We start from the raw sequence: 16,217 nt of genomic DNA on the forward strand, positions 1-16,217 counted from the left end.
CAACCTTTTTGGCACCAGGGACCAGTTTCATGGAAGACAATTTTCCCTTGGACAAGAGAGAGGAATGGTTTCCAGATGAAACTATTCCACCTCAGATCATCAGGCATTAGTTAGATTCTCATCAGGAGCTCACAATGTAGCTCCTTCACATGCAGAGTTCTCAATCCTATGAGAATCTAATGCCATCACTAATCCAACAGGAGGTGGCACTCAGGTGGTAATGCTCACTTGCTTGCCTGCTGCTCACCTCCTACTATGCAACCCAGTTCCTAAAGACCATGGACCAGAATCTGTCTGTGTCATGGGAGTTGGGGATCCCTGTTTTAGATGCTTCTTTTTTTTTTTTGAAACGGAGTCTCAGTCTGTCATCCAGGCTGGAGTGCAGTGGTGCAAATTTCAGCTCACTGCAACCTCCACCTCCCTGCTTCAAGGAGTTCCCTACCACAGCCTCCCAAGCAGCTGGGATTATAGGCTCCAACCACCACGTCCGGCTAATTTTTGTATTTTTAGTAGAGATGGGGTTTCACTGTATTGTTCAGGCTGGTTGTGAACTCCGAACCTTGTGATCCACCCACGTCAGCCTCGCAAAAGTCCTGGGATTACAGGCGTGAGCCACCGCGCCCGGCTTTAGATGCTTGTTGAGAGCATTTGTTATTTAATTCATTGAGCTGGGTATAATTTTGATTCTTTTAAATTAAGCCATGAGAAGAAAATGTCAGAATAGCAATAATATTACCTACTACTCAGGGATTTAATAATACATAGAAAATATAAAATAAAATGGTTGTTACTAACAACAATTTCCACCTCAGAAGACATAATACAAGCAGTTAGAACACTTTTCTCTTTTGAAGCAATCATCTAGTCATGTTCCAAGACCTGACCATGTATTGTGGGAAAAACTTTGTGTCCTATCTCTCTTCTCTCTAAAAAATAGGGCCACAGTAAAACTACTGCCAATAATAGTAACAATGTTTATTGTATTATATTAATTTATATGTTATGTTCTTATTATTGTAGCTACTTTTTTGTACTTACTGCTATATGCCAGATAACACTCATGATTTACTTGCTAAATCTGCCCAGTGACTCTCTGAGGTAGATAGTTTAATTCCCATGTACTGTCACAGAGGAGGACACAGAGTACAAAGAGGTTAACTTGATTAATACAATCAACTGAATAGCTCCTAAGTGGCAGGGTCTGGATTCGAACAGAGAGCCCTGATTCTGGAGTTCTTAAAGAGATATAGATAAAATCTCGAAGAGTTCAGCTGCCCATCAACCTAACCTAATCACTAAGTGTTTTATTAATTTCATAGAGGGTAATGGAGTTCCTTGAATTGCTTAACACTTGTTTGTTCCTGCTGTCTTTTGTTTATGTGTGTGTGTGTGTGTGTGTATGAGAGAGACGGAATCTCTGTCTGTTACGCAGGCTGGAGTGCAGTGGTGCGATCTCGGCTTACTGCATACCCTGCCTCCCAGGTTCAAGCGATTTTCCTGTCTTAGCCTCCTAAGTAGCTGGGATTATAGGTGTCCGCCACCACGCCTGGCTAATTTTTGTATTTTTAGTAGAGACAGGATTTCACCATGTTGGCCAGACTGGTCTCGAACTCCTGACCTCAGATAATCCATTCTCCTCAGCTTTCCAAAGTGCTGGAATTACACACGTGAGCCACCGCACCCAGCCATTGTTGTTGTCCTTTTTTTTTTTTTTGAGACAGAGTTTTGTTGCCCAGGCTGGAGTGCAATAGTGCCATCTTGGCTCACCACAACCTCCACCTCCCGGGTACAAGCGATTCTCCTGCCTCACCTAGGATTACAGGCATGCACCACCACGCCTGACTAATTTTGTATTTTTTAGTAGAGATGGGGTTTCTCCATGTTAGGCTGGTCTTAATCTTCCAACCTCAGGTGATCTGCCTGCCTCAGCCTCCCAAAGTGCTGGGATTGCAGGCGTGAGCCACCGCATTCGGCCCTGTTGTTGTCTCCTGAGGCAAGGTCTCACCTCTGTCACCCAGGCTGGAGTGCAGTGGCACGATCACAGCTCACTCCATCCTCTCACCTCAGCCTCCCAAATAGCTGGGACTACAGGCATGTAACACCGCACCTGGCTAATTTTTAAAATTTTTGTGGAGACAGAGTCATGCAGCATTGCCTAGGCTGGTCACGAATTCGAATCAATCCTCTTGCATCATCCTTCCAAAGTGCTGGCATAATAGGCATGAGCCACAGCTCTCCCAGACACTTGTTAAAATGGCAGATTGCCAGGCCCTACGAAGAGCCTCAAATCTGATATCTGGGATTAAGACTAGAAATCTGCACTTTTGACAAATTTTCTTTGTGAATCATATACACTGTATAGTTTGAGAATTTCTGATCAAAAGGATGAATTTCAAACTTCCTATTTGTACATTGAAAACAATATCGTGGGCAGTGCCTGCTTTGTAATAGATGTTCAACAAATACATGTGGGAAAAAACCCACGGAGTCAGGAAGAGAAGGAAGCAAGGGTAACTAATCAGGCTACTTAATTTTTGGATAAAATTAAGTTTTAAGATGAAGGAAAGGAGGATAGACTAGATCCTCTACAGACATTTTGCTCACAATAATTTCAAACTTCAGTCAGCTTTCTGCCTTATTTTTCTTTCTCCAAAAGGTTAGGACGCCCTTGAAAAACAAATACAATGATTAACTAAGTGTACATGTAACCACTCAATTTTTAAATGCCTTTCATTCTTTTCTTCTTTTTATTACAACTTTCTCTGCTTGCACTGGCATGCAAACTGGTTGTACTGGTCAAATGAGTCAGTTCAAAGGAAAGCATTAATTTAGATGAGAGCATGTTTGTGTTGAAATCTTCCAGAGGCACACATAGTCACACGTGCACAAAAAAAGTGGCTGCACATCTGTGTTCCAGTTAGCCCAATTTTTAAAATATTCCTGGAAATTTGTCCTGGAAGCTGCTTTAGAAAGTTTGGCACAATTAAATCCAAACTTACCCAAGTGAGAAGTTCCCTTTTGATTTTTCAACCACTTCGTTCCCCTTATCCCCACCACTGGTCAAAAAGGAAAAAAGAAAAAACAGTGATATATGCTTCTACCATGTTACACTATTTAGAATAATAGAAAATTAGAGATAAAACTACTAAGAGCCATGCTTAAAATTTTTATAGCATTTAATGCTTGTAAATGTACTTTCACATGCACCGCTCATTTGATCTTCACAATAACTCTGTGGTTAACATTTTATGGACAAAGAAATCTAAGCGATGTGACTTGCCCAAAGTCAAGGAAAGTTCAAGTTCCATTTTGTTTTTCTTTTTTTTCCTTTATTTATCTATTTATTTTTAATTCTTTTTAGACAGGGTCTCATTCTATTACCCAGGCTGAAGTGCAATGATACGATCCCGGCTCGTATTAGACTACACCTACCAGACTCAGGGAATCCTCCCGCTTCAGTCTTCCAAGTAGCTGGGACTACAGGCATGTGCCACCATGCCCAGGCAATTTTGTGGGCGTGTTTTTTGTAGAGATGGGGTGCAGGGGTCTGTCCTACAGACCCTGACCCAATGATGGATGAATAACGTGCACTGACACATACATTCTGCTTTGCCAGTCCAGCTGAGTGTCTGACCCACTTACAGATGCCAAGAAGAGTGCTGTAAATAGTTGCAACCACCAGCCTCAACCAGTCAGCAAGACTCACATTCATTCAGTAAAGATTAGTTGGCCGGGTGCAGTGGCTCATGTCTGTAATCCCAGAACTTTGGGAGGCCGAGGTGGGCGGATCACCAGGTCAGGAGATCAAGACCATCCTGACCAACACAGTGAAACCCCATCTCTACTAAAAAAAAAAAATAGAAAAAATTAGCCGGGGGTGGTGGCACGCGCCTGTAGTCCCAGCTACCAGGGGAGCTGAGGCAGGAGAATGGCGTGAACCCAGGAGGCTGAGCTTGCAGTGAGCCGAGATCAGGAAGAAGAAAAAAAGAAAAAAAGATTAATTGACAGAGACTTGAGTGAACACCACTAGAGGGTAACTGACATTGTGGATCTCTCGAGTAGAAAGCAATTAAGCACCCTAAGATGAGTTTTAGGACCACATGAGTAAACGAGCTAGTTAGATAATCCCCCGACCACTGCATTCCTTTGTATCTACTTTAACCTATTTAACTAAAGGTAAAGGGACTAGGCTGCCTTCAGCTAGATCTATTACTGAAGTTATGCAAACTCTCAGGCCTTCCAAGAGGGTATGTGGCTATTCCAACTAAAATTTTTCCCACCTGCCTGACTGAACCCCCCACAATGGGATTTCCCCGTTTTGCCCCAGTTGGTCTCAGAACACCTGGGCTCAAGTGATCCACCCACCTGAGCCTCCCAAAGTGCTGGGATTACAGGCATGAACCACTGCATCTGGCCACAAGTACAATTTCTTACTGGACAAAGGAAAAAATATAGGAAGAGAGAGAATAATGTATATAGAGTTAATTGAATGCTGGTCACTGGCAGAATCCAGAGCTCTTGATACCTTCTGTTTATTCTTTTTTTTCTTCTCTTTACTAAATACTTGTTTGATACTTTTGATGTGACAGGCAGTCTGCTGGGGCTCCACAGCAGCTTTAAATTTATCTATAATTGTTGTGATGGAGACAAGTACAAATGCAGTGGGAATGTAACTAATAAATGCAGGTTAGTCACTCACTGCTTGCAGAGCCCAATTAACAAAAGCAAGGTCTGGTATAGAAAAAGTGATTTATTTCCCAATCTAGCTTAGGGGAAGAAGCACAGGAGTCTTGACTTTAAATGTACTACTTGGTTTGTAGAGCAAAAGCAGGGACTTTTTTTTTCATTTTCTTTTTTTCTTCTTCTTTTTTTATTTTTTATTTTACTTCAAGTTCTGGGATACATGTACAGAATGTGCAGGTTTGTTACATAGGTATATGTGTGCCATGGTGGTTTGTTGTACCTACGGACCCGTCCTCTAAGTTCCTTCCCATCGCCCCCAATGTCCCAAAAGGTCGTGGTGTGTGTTGTTCCCCTCCCTGTGTCCTTGTGGTTTCATTGTTCAACTCCTACTTATGATTGAGAACCTAAAGCAGGCACTTTTAAAAGGCAGGAGAGGAAATGAGCAAGGTGAGAGGTCTGCATGTTAGCTTGGTCTCTTATCTACCAGGAGGTCAAGCTGGTGACTTCTGGCATCTTTGTGGGCAGGACTATGCTAAAAACTCCCTAGCTGGGAGAGAGTAGTGGACATGTTTTTCAATTGTTATCTCTTGAAGCAACCCTCTGGTGGGTGAGAGTTCCATAGCAGGCATGATTTGGTCTATAAATCGACTGTTAACTCTCAAAGAGAGTTCCATCTTAGAGCTCATAGATGAACTTACCCTGTAGGGAGTGTCTGGAGAAGGGGATGGTAAAAGGCTATATTGTCATTACTAAAAGACTAAGTAGAAAGTGGAAACAGGGTTGTATCAGTTCATTTTCACACTGCTACAAATAACTACCTGAGACTGGGTAACTTATTTTTTAAAAAGGTTTAATTGACTCACAGTTCTGCATGGTTGGGGAAGACTGAGGAAATTTACAATCATGGTGGAAGGTGAAAGAGAAGCAAGCACCTTCCTCACAACGTAGCAGGAGAGAGACAGCATGAAGGGGGAACCGCCACACACTTTTAAACCATCAGATCTGGTGAGAACTCAGTCACTATCATGAGAACAGCATGGGGGAAACTTGGTGAGATGCAGAAATAGCTGGAACCTGTAAGAAAAAAATCATGTTTTTGAGGCAGTGAGTACCCAGAGAACAGTCTAGAAAGGAGCATATGACTAATTCATGGATTTATTCTCATTGTATGTCTCCGTAGTATTTTATACTACTCCTGTTGTAACACTTGCCACCAAGAGATGTAAATTAGCCATTGTCTGTACCTTAGCTCCCTTTCCCCTTCACCCTCACTTCCCGACTGTACTGCAAATGTTGGAGATGTGAGGTGAGGAGAAGGCTAATTCCCAGATCCCTAGCATGAGTAAGTTAGCGGACACTGGGGGTAGTGGTGGATCAAGGGGGTACTGTTGAGCTTTTTAAAATTGAGTTAATCATGAGACATCTAAGAAAAGATGTCAAGGAAACAACTGACATCAGGTGAGAAGTTTGGCTGAAGTAATCATTCTTGTATAGATGATGATTAAGCCACAGGAGTTGTTGAGCTTGCCAAAGGAAAGCTCTTTACCTTTCAGCTGCCTCAAAACAATCTTGTTTACAATGAGAGGCAGTTAAATCCAAGCACACATTACAGTAGAATCTACAGAGAAAGGTAGCTGTATTTAGATTGTGGTTTTCTCAAAAAAGAGAGTTGAAATATTTATCCTAATGTTCATTATCTATGAATAGAGTTAGGGCAAAGTTCTCTATTTTGATCTATGAGCTATAGAGCAATTGAACATTTTTCACCCTGTATTATACTATGCTTATTATTATGCATATTTTGGTATTTCATTTTTCCTTCATGTTCATCTTTTTGTTTGCAAATAACAAAAAGCAATTCAAGTTATATTAGAGGAAAAGGAAAATTACTGTGAGGGTAAATTTGTCTGTCCAAATCTAAGGGTAGAATGCAACCAGGTCTCAAGAACAGCCGCTGAAATCTAGAATGCTTTAAGACAAACGAAATGTATTTCCCCATTTCTGGTTTCCCTTTGCATATTTTTATGCTTCTGTACTGGAAGATAAATCCTATTTGCTACTCAGTCCACATGATGGTCAAAAAGTGACTGCCGGTAACTTCAAATATTCATGAGTTATAGTTTCAGTCACACAAACAGGATGATTTCCAGTCTGATTCTCTTTCCAAATTCTGGGAGAAGTGACATTGAATCTATTCCTATCCCTATTTACTCTCATCAGCTGTGGCCAGGATATACTATAACATCATACATATATGGCTATGAGTGCCGTGTATCTGAGGGGCAGTTAAGCATAGTGGTGTGCTGAAGCTTGCTTGTAATGACTTATAAGAGCCAGTTGTTAAATTTTTAAAATTTTTGTAGATTGGTTGTTAAACATAAGGATTATTAAAAGATATATTATACAGAGTTACTAATATTAAGTAAATTATATTAAATACAAAAGTAATAAATATTCAAAATTTACCACTTACTGATTCTTTCAACTATAACTTAATAATATTTGTTCTTAAGGTTATTTACATTTATAATTATTGCATCTGTATGGTGAAAATACTATAAAATTGTGTTACTTCTCATTTCTTCCTGTGTTCAGTGATATGATGTCACATTGATAGTTTGAAATTGGTCACAGTAGGAGTAATAACACCACAGAAATTGACAAACATTACAAAAAAGTTTTGTTTTGTTTTTCTGGAGAGCTGGTTGTTAAACATTTACCAGTTCACTACTGGTAAAAGGAGTCATTGTCAGAAAATACCTTTTACCGCACTACAATATCTACTACTTCTACTATACTAGAAGATAACTTCCTTCAAAGTAACAATAACACATTTGCTTGCAATATAATTGTTTCTTCTACAGTATTTGGCATTCTAATTAAGTTATAAGAAAGCTGATACATGACTTGGCTACCATGATTACAATTTAATTATTCATGACACTTCTAAAAAGCCCTGCTATCAGAGGGTTCATGTCCTCTGCCTCCAAAATCTGTTTGTTGAAATTCTAACCCCCAAAGTGTTGGTATTAAGAGGCTGGGATTTTGGATGGTGATTGGATTGTGACAGGAGAGTCCTCACAAATGGGATTAGTGCCCTTATAAAAGAGGCCCCAATGAGCCTGTTTTCCCCTTCCAAAATATGAAGACACAATCTGTAATCCTTTGTTATAGCAGCCCCCCTGAAATAAAACATACCCACATACAAATGTCGTTTTGTTTCTTTTTCCTGTTTCAGACAGTATCTCTCTTATCCAGGCTGGAATGCAATGGCACAATCATAGCTCACTGCAACCTCAAATTCCTGGGCTCAACCACACCTAAGCGACTTTTTGTAGAGACAGGGCCTCATGTTTACATTCTACAAGCATTTTTTTTTTTCCAGAGATAGGATCTGGCTCTATCTTCCAGGCTGACATGCAGTGGCAGTGTTACACCTCACTGCAGCGTTGAGCAACCTGGCTGAAGCAATCCCCCCACCTCAGCCTCCCAAGTAATTGGAACTACAGGCATGAGCCAGCCACACAATCACACTCAGCTAAGCTTTTAAATTTTTGTAGAGACAGGGCCTCACTGTGCTGCCCAGTCTGGACTCTGACTCACGTGAGCACAGGATGACTCTGAGTTATGTCTATCTCTTGTTCACAAGGAATTTCCTTGTGGGAAAACTGGGAGGGAGGTATGTAGCTTTTTTTTATCTTTGTAGCTATTTTATTTAGGAATAGAATGGGAGGCAGGTGTGCCCGTTGCAGTTCCCAGCTTGACTTTCCTTTTGCTTAGTGATTCTTGGGTCCTGAGATTTATTTTCCTTTCACAAGAGTAAAGTGAATTTTCTCAGCTTGATAATAATGATGATCAATTACTAAAGTACTTAGTACTAATATGCATACACACAACAGGTTAGTGATAAGTACTTCACATATCACTTGATGAAGAAAAACTATTAGATTAGCTATCCTAGTTAAAGAAAACAAAATGAGGTTCAAAGAGGTAAATAATTTGCTTTGGGTAGCAGAGCGAGGATTCAAGCCACATCCCTAACTCTGGAGCCAAGGCTCTTCACCTCTATGTTATGCTTCTCCAAGTTCACGTAGCTTCTAAGCAGTAAATGTTTGCTAAAATGCTAATCTTATGCCCAAGCCTATACTCCTAAGCAATGAGAAAATGTATGACAGATTATATTTTCAAGTGTGTTTTGGGAATTCACAGAGTTAAGACCCAGTCCAACATTTTTCAGATCTGAATTGACTCTTGAGACTTTCTTTTCTTCTTACAACAGGTCCTGAGGACTGCAGTTTACTTGCCTCTTCTCTTTGGAGTAGTCATCCTGGAAATCACCTCTTAGAAGTCTTAGAATCACTGCCCACCAGCTCTAACTTTCTTTTTTCATCCTGAAGTTATGCTAAACACATTATTTAGTAAATGGTGGTGGTGGTGGTAATCATCTTTTTTTTCGCTTTGGTGCTTGTTTTGGTAATCTCTGTGGTATAAGGACACAAACATCACATACACAAGAAATTACAAAAGTTGTAGAAATCTAAATATTCTTTCTAGTTCGCAGTTTTTGACCTTCTTTCTTAGGTTGTACCTTGAGGCCTCACTGGATTCTTTATCATCAAAGTGGTATCACAAACACTTTGTCCAAGAAGAGGGTCAGAGGGAAATTGGGTGGAAATGTGCTTCTGAATGTCTGCAGAGACATTAAGTGAAAGTCCATAGGACTTGCACCCCACTTCCTGTTTGGAATTTTGGAAGCAGAGTGCCTAGAGCCAATGTGAAGGCCACAGTAGGGTTAAAATGGTTAAGTAGCATGTTTAAGCAGGGGGAGCCTAGGAGATTGTCTCTTGGTTTCCCAAGATGTGAAGAGAACCAGAAATGCCCACGTAACTCTGGAGGTGTGTGCAAGTTAACCATGGACTGAGTTTTTCCCCAAGGAGTCACCACTGCAAAGGCCAGTGCTGGGGTCAAATGGAGTATGCACATGAGTGAGTCTTGAAAAATCCACAGTACCAGCAAGAGCTGAAGTGAAGAATCTGGTCAGCCTGGGGAGATGGTGGGTTGTGATCCTTATAAGAAATTGCCATACATTGGATGGGCCAAAAGAACAGAGCATGAGTTACAGCAGTCTCATATACTTCAAACCAGAAACTGAAGCCTAATCACCAAGAGAAATAAGTTGCACTCTTATTATGCCTTCAAGTTCCAGGAGAGAAGGAGAATATTTGGGTCAGGCACTCTTCTTAGCTTGGGTAATGTTCTCTGATTGTCTCCTTTGTATGAATCAGGATCCTATCACAAAACAATTAGCATGAATGCCAATTAGGGGGAGTTTTAATAAAGGGACTCTTTACAAAAGTGTGGGCAGAGTGTTAAGAAACTATAAGATAGTGCCTTACTACCCCAATTAGTCAGCTTGGGCTTCCACAACAAAATACCACAGACTGGATGACTTAAACAACAGAAATTAATTTTCTTACAGTTTTAGAGACTAGACAGTCCAAGATCAAGGTTCATTCTAGCAGCGTACAATATGCGGTGAGGGCTGCCTTCCTGGCTTACAGACAGCTGCTTTGTCCTCACATGGCCTTTCCTTGGTGCCTGAATGAGAACAGAAAGCAAGCTTTCTGTCTCTTTTAATAAGTACATTAACCCAACTGGATCAGGACCACACCCTTATGAACTCATTTAAGTTTAATAACCTCCTTAAGGTCTTATTTTCTAATGTAGTCACATTGGGGAATAGGGCTTCAACATATGAATTTGGGGTCAATAGAGTTCATTCCATAGCACTACCCTAGGCCTGGATGGGCAAGTGGAGGGCAGAGTTACCAGAACCCAAATAGAATAGATGTATAGATAGGGTTGACAAGGAATTGAGGTCATGGATAGAGAGACAGAGCCACCTATGTTAATCCTACATAGAGGGAGCCATGAAAATAAATAGTTCAAAACCCTTACTTTCTTCCTATCTTCAATTGCCTGAACTCAACTAAGAGAAGATAAACAATTATTGTGTAGTCCCTATGGATGAGATTCTTAAGGTACAGAGCAAGGTGGAAAACTGATGGGGGGCCAGAGATATCCAGCACACCCTGTATCAAGATGCCACTAAGAAGCCGGCATGATGGCTCGCAACTGTAATCCCACCACTTTGGGAGACCGAGGTAGGCGGATCACTTGAGGCGAGGAGTTTGAGACCAGCCTGGCCAACACAGTGAAACCCCATCTCTACTAAAACAACAAAAAATCAGCCAGGCATGGTGCCACATGCCTGTAATCCCAGCTACTTGGGAGGATGAGGCAGGAGAATGCTTGAACCCAGGAGGAGGCGGTTGCAGTGAGCCGATATCACGCCTCTGCACTCCAGCCTAGACAAGAGAGCAAGACCCTGTCTCAACAACAATAACAAAAAGACTGAATGTTTACTCAGAAGAAACTTAGTTCCTAATAAAGAGAACAAATCAGGTGCTGTGGCTCATGCCTGTAATCCCAGCACTTTGGGAGGCCGAGGTCAGGAGTTCAAGACCAGACTGGCCAACATGGCAAAAACCCACCTTTACTAAAAATACAAAAATTAGCCAGGCTTGGTGGTGCTTGCCTATAGTCCCAGCTACTTGGGAGGCTGAGGAAGGAGAATTGTTTGAACCCAGGAAACAGAGGTTGCAGTGAGCAAGATCGCACAACTGTACTCCAGCCTGGGCCACATAGGAGAGACTCTGTCTCAAAAAAAAAGAAAAAAAAAAAAAGGTAACAATAATCCCTTATAAGACTCTTATAGGAATGAAGTGAGGTAAAATATAGGCAGCACATGGAGCAGATTGGGCACAGTCAGTACTCAGAAAATGTCAGCTACCAATATTACTCAAAAGTAAGCAGAACAACTTCAGAATTCCAGAATTCTATAAATATCTCAGGGATAATTAACTAAGTTTTCCAAAAAAGGGCTTTGTAAAATTCTATCCTTTTTTGGAAGTACTTACATTTTCATAGTCTATTTCCTGTTATGAGACTCAATAAACCAATATAATTGCTATTAAAGGATTCAAGGCTGCATTCTGTGGTACATGTAAAAGCTAAATGAAAATTTAACGTTGACATCCTGGTGTGGAAGAAAAGGCTTAGATACCTGGTCTTAAATCTGAAGATTAATACATTTCCAAATATAAGAATACCCAGTGATATTTAAATATTCCTTTTATTTATTTTTCAATTAAAAATATAATTGCTGTTATTGTAATTAAATCAGAAGCTTTTTCAGAATGTTAAATAAGATAATATATGTGAAAAAGAAGTTACAAGTAAATGTATTGGTAAAATGTTAGTTATTTTAAAACTACAACATATGCTAAATTGTACAGGCAGGAACTTGGCACAACAAAAACGACTCTGCTGCATTACACTGTTAAAGAAAACCACAGTTGAATAGTAGCTAGAGCAGAAAAAACAAATTTTATTTAGTAATTATTGCAATGTAGGAAAATAAACTTCAGTATGGAATTGGGCTCAATTCTGAATACAGCATGAACAAGGGGAGATTTATAGCCAATGAACAGGGTGGGGTCAGCGGATTGAAAATTACTAAGAGAAAACATTAGGGGTGTCTTTGTCCATTTTGTGCTGCTGTAAAAGAATACCTGAGACTGGGTTATTTATTTATTTATTTTCTTTTTTTTGAGACAGAGTCTTGCTCTGCATGCCCAGGCTGGAGTGCAGTAGTGCAATCTCGGCTCACTGAAATCTCTGCCTCCCGGGTTCAAGCGATTCTCCTGTCTCAGCCTCCCAAGTAGCTGGGATTACAGGCATGCACCACCACGCCAGGATAATTTTGTATTTTTAGTAGAGATGGGGTTTCTCCATGTTGATAAGGCTGGTCTCAAACTCCTGATCTCATGTGATCCACCCGCCTTGGCCTCCCAAAGTGCTGGGATTGCAGGCATGAGCCACTGCGCCTGGCCCAAGAGACTGGGTAATTTCTAATGAATAGAAATTTATTGGCTCATAGTGCAGAAAGCTGGGAAGTTCAATATCAAGGTGCTGGCATCTGGTAAGAGCCTTCTTGCAGCATCATTCCATGGTGGAAGGCAAAAAGGCTGACAGAGGATTGAAGTCTCCTTTTCTTAATATCAATCCCACTTATGAGGGTGGAGCCTTTATTGCTTAATCACCTCTCAAGGGTCTCACTTCTTTTTTTTTTTTTTTTTTAATTATACTTTAAGTTCTAGGGTACATGTGCATAATGTGCAGGTTTGTTACACATGTATACTTGCGCCATGTTGGTGTGCTGCACCCATCAACTCGTTAGCACCCATCAACTCATCATTTACATCAGGTATAACTCCCAATGCAATCCTTCCCCCCTCCCCCGCTTCTTAATAGTGTTACAATGGCAATTAAATTTCAACATGATTTTGGAGGGGACAAACATTCAAATCATAGCAAGGGGTAAGAGGAGGTTCTTGCTAAACTGATTTGATAGTATTCTTTCTAAAGGCAGGTTAGGGTGATCAGATATCATCTGGGGGAAGGTAGAGAATGATGAATTTGATCAGATATTGAAGGTGATCAGCTATCAAGAGCAAGAGACTCTTATTAAAGTGACTTAGCAGAATTCTAGCTAAACCGGACAAATATAGACATGGAAGCCTAAGGTCAAGGTCCAGTTGACAAAAGGGATCAGAGGAGCCTGACTAAAGTTTGGTCAAGGAGTCTTTGTATTCATCCATGTAACCACCAAAACAATCAAGATATAGAGCATTTCCATCTCCCTAGAAGGTTTTTCATGCTCCTTTGCCATTAAACTTCCCCCCAACAATCTTATACCTGGGAACCACAAATGTGATTTATTTCTTAATGACTAATGTTGTCTCAATCATATTGTGTCCAGCATCTTTCACTCAACATACATGTGAGATTCATCCATGTCATCATGTGTAGTTTGTTTTATTGCTGAGCAGTATTTTGATCGATAGATAAATATGACACAATTTGTTTTTGTTAGGAGGGGAAATATTGGGTTCTATGATAAGAACTTGTTTAGATTCATAATAAATATTACCACTGTTTTCCAAAGTGGTTGTACCATTTTATATTCCTACTAGCAAAGCATAAATGCTCTAATTGCTTCAGATCCTTGCCAACACTTGCTATTTTCTTTTTTTATTATGTATTTATTTATTGACATAGGGTCTTACTCTGTCACCCAGGATGGAGTGCAGTGGTGTAATCAGGGCTCACCTAGGCTCAGGAGTTCTTCCCACCTCAGCCTCCCAAATAGCTGGGACTACAGGCATGTGCCACCATGCCCTGCTAATTTTTAAAATTTTTTGTAGAGACGTCTCACTATGTTGCCCAGGCTGGTCTCAAACTCCAAACCCAAACAATCTTCCCACCTCAGGCTCCCAAAGTGCTAGGATTACAGGTGTGAGCTACCATGCCTGGGCAACACTTGCTATTTCCAATCTTATTAATTTTAGCCATTCCAGTGGGATTGAAGTGATATTTCATTATGGCTTAATTTCCTGATGACAATGATGTGATAATTGCCTGTTCAACACATCTTCTATGATGAAGTCTTTTGTGTATTTTTTCAAATAGGGATATTTGTCTTTTTATTGAGTAGCAAGTCCTCTCTATATATCCTATGAGTCTTTTGTTGGACAACTGTTTTGTAACTATTTTCTCCTAGTCTGTGATGTGCCTTATTCACTTATTTATTCATTTACCATCCTTTAAAGACCGTAACATTTTAATTTTTTGAGCTGCAATTGTATTAATTTTTTAAAATGTTAGGACTCGTGATTATTTTATATGAGAAATCTTACCCTACTCCAAGGTGGTAAAAATTTTCTCCCATGTTTTCTTCTAGAAGTTTTACAACAACTTTTATATTTAGACCTATCATCCATTTTGAATTAATTTTTGTGTATTATGTAAGGTAGGGGTCATGGTCATTTTATTTCCATGTGTATGTCTAATTGCCCCAACACTATTTGTCAAAAAGACTATCCTTCTACACATTTCAGTTATGTTGGTGCCTTTGTCAAATTCAATTGACCATAATATTTGTGACTCTACTTTTGGACACTGCATTCTGATCTGTTGATATATTTGTCTTACTTTACATAAATACTACACTGTTTTGATACCATAAGTTTATAATAAGTCCTGAAATCAGGTAATGCTAGTCCTCCAAAACTGTTATTGTTTTCCAAAATTGTTTTGGCTATCCTGTATCCATGACATTTCCTTGTAAATTTCAATTCGCATTGTGAATTTCTGTTAAAGAGCACACCGAGGTTTTGATTGGGATTGTTTTGAATCTATAGATGAAATTAGGTAGAATTGACATCAATATTGCCCAATGCTCTCGACACTTTTTATTGCTAAATTCCACTCATCTCAATTCACAATTCGTTATCAGTATAAAAGGAACTGCCTTCAGAAGCATTATATTTCTTTTTACTACATATTGAAATACTTTTTTGGTAATTATTGAGGTTTTTTAAAAACATTTTATTATAGTAAGAACCTTGAACATGAAATTACCCTCAACAAAATGTTAAGTGCAGAATACAGTAACATTAACAGTAGGCACAATATTGTATACCAGCTCTCTATAACTTATTCGTCTTGCAGAACTAAAACTTTATACTTGTTGAACAGCAACTCCCCATTTCCCTTTCCCCCTAGTCCCTGGCAACCACCATCTTACTGTTTCCATTAATGTGAATATTTTAGATACTTCATAAAAGTGGAATCATGCAGTACAGTATTTGTCCTTCTCCGACTGATTTATTTCACTTAGCATAACATCCTCCAGGGTCATTCACGTTGTTACATACAGCAAGATTTCCTTTTTTCAATTTTTTTTTTAAAATTTGAGACACAGTCTCTCCTCCGTGGCCTAGGCTGGAGTGTAGTGAGTGGTGCGATCGCGGCTCACTACAGCCTCTGCCTCCCAGGCTCAACCGATTCTCCTGTCAGCCTCCTGAGTAGCTGGGATTACAGGTGTGAGCTACCACGCCAGGCTAATTTTCGTATTTTTAGTAGAGACAGGGTTTCACCACATATGCCAGGCTAATCTCGAACTCCTATCCTCTAGTGATTGGCTTGCCTTGGCCTCCCAAAGTGCTGGGATTACAGGCATGAGCCACTGTGCCTGGCCGATTTCCTTCTTTTTTAAGACTGAATAGTATTCAATTGAATACTATTGTATAAACCATATATTTTTTAACCCATTCATCTTTCAACATACGTATAAGTTGTTTCAAAAGATACCAAGTTTTGGCAAGGATATGGAGAAATTGGAATACTTATACACCATAGCAGGAATGTAAAACGATGCAGTGACTATTAAAAAAAAAAAAAAAAAAAAGAGTATGGAAGTTCCTCAAAAATAGAACTACCATATGATCTAGCAATTCTATTTCTGTGTATATATCCAAAACAATTGAAATCAGGATCTCAAAAGAGATATCTGTACTCCCATGTTCATTGTTATATTTTTACAATAATATTGTGATGATCCCTCAGGT

This window comes from Theropithecus gelada, chromosome 5, assembly GCF_003255815.1.
Source record: "Theropithecus gelada isolate Dixy chromosome 5, Tgel_1.0, whole genome shotgun sequence".
In the NCBI taxonomy this organism is placed as follows: domain Eukaryota; kingdom Metazoa; phylum Chordata; class Mammalia; order Primates; family Cercopithecidae; genus Theropithecus; species Theropithecus gelada.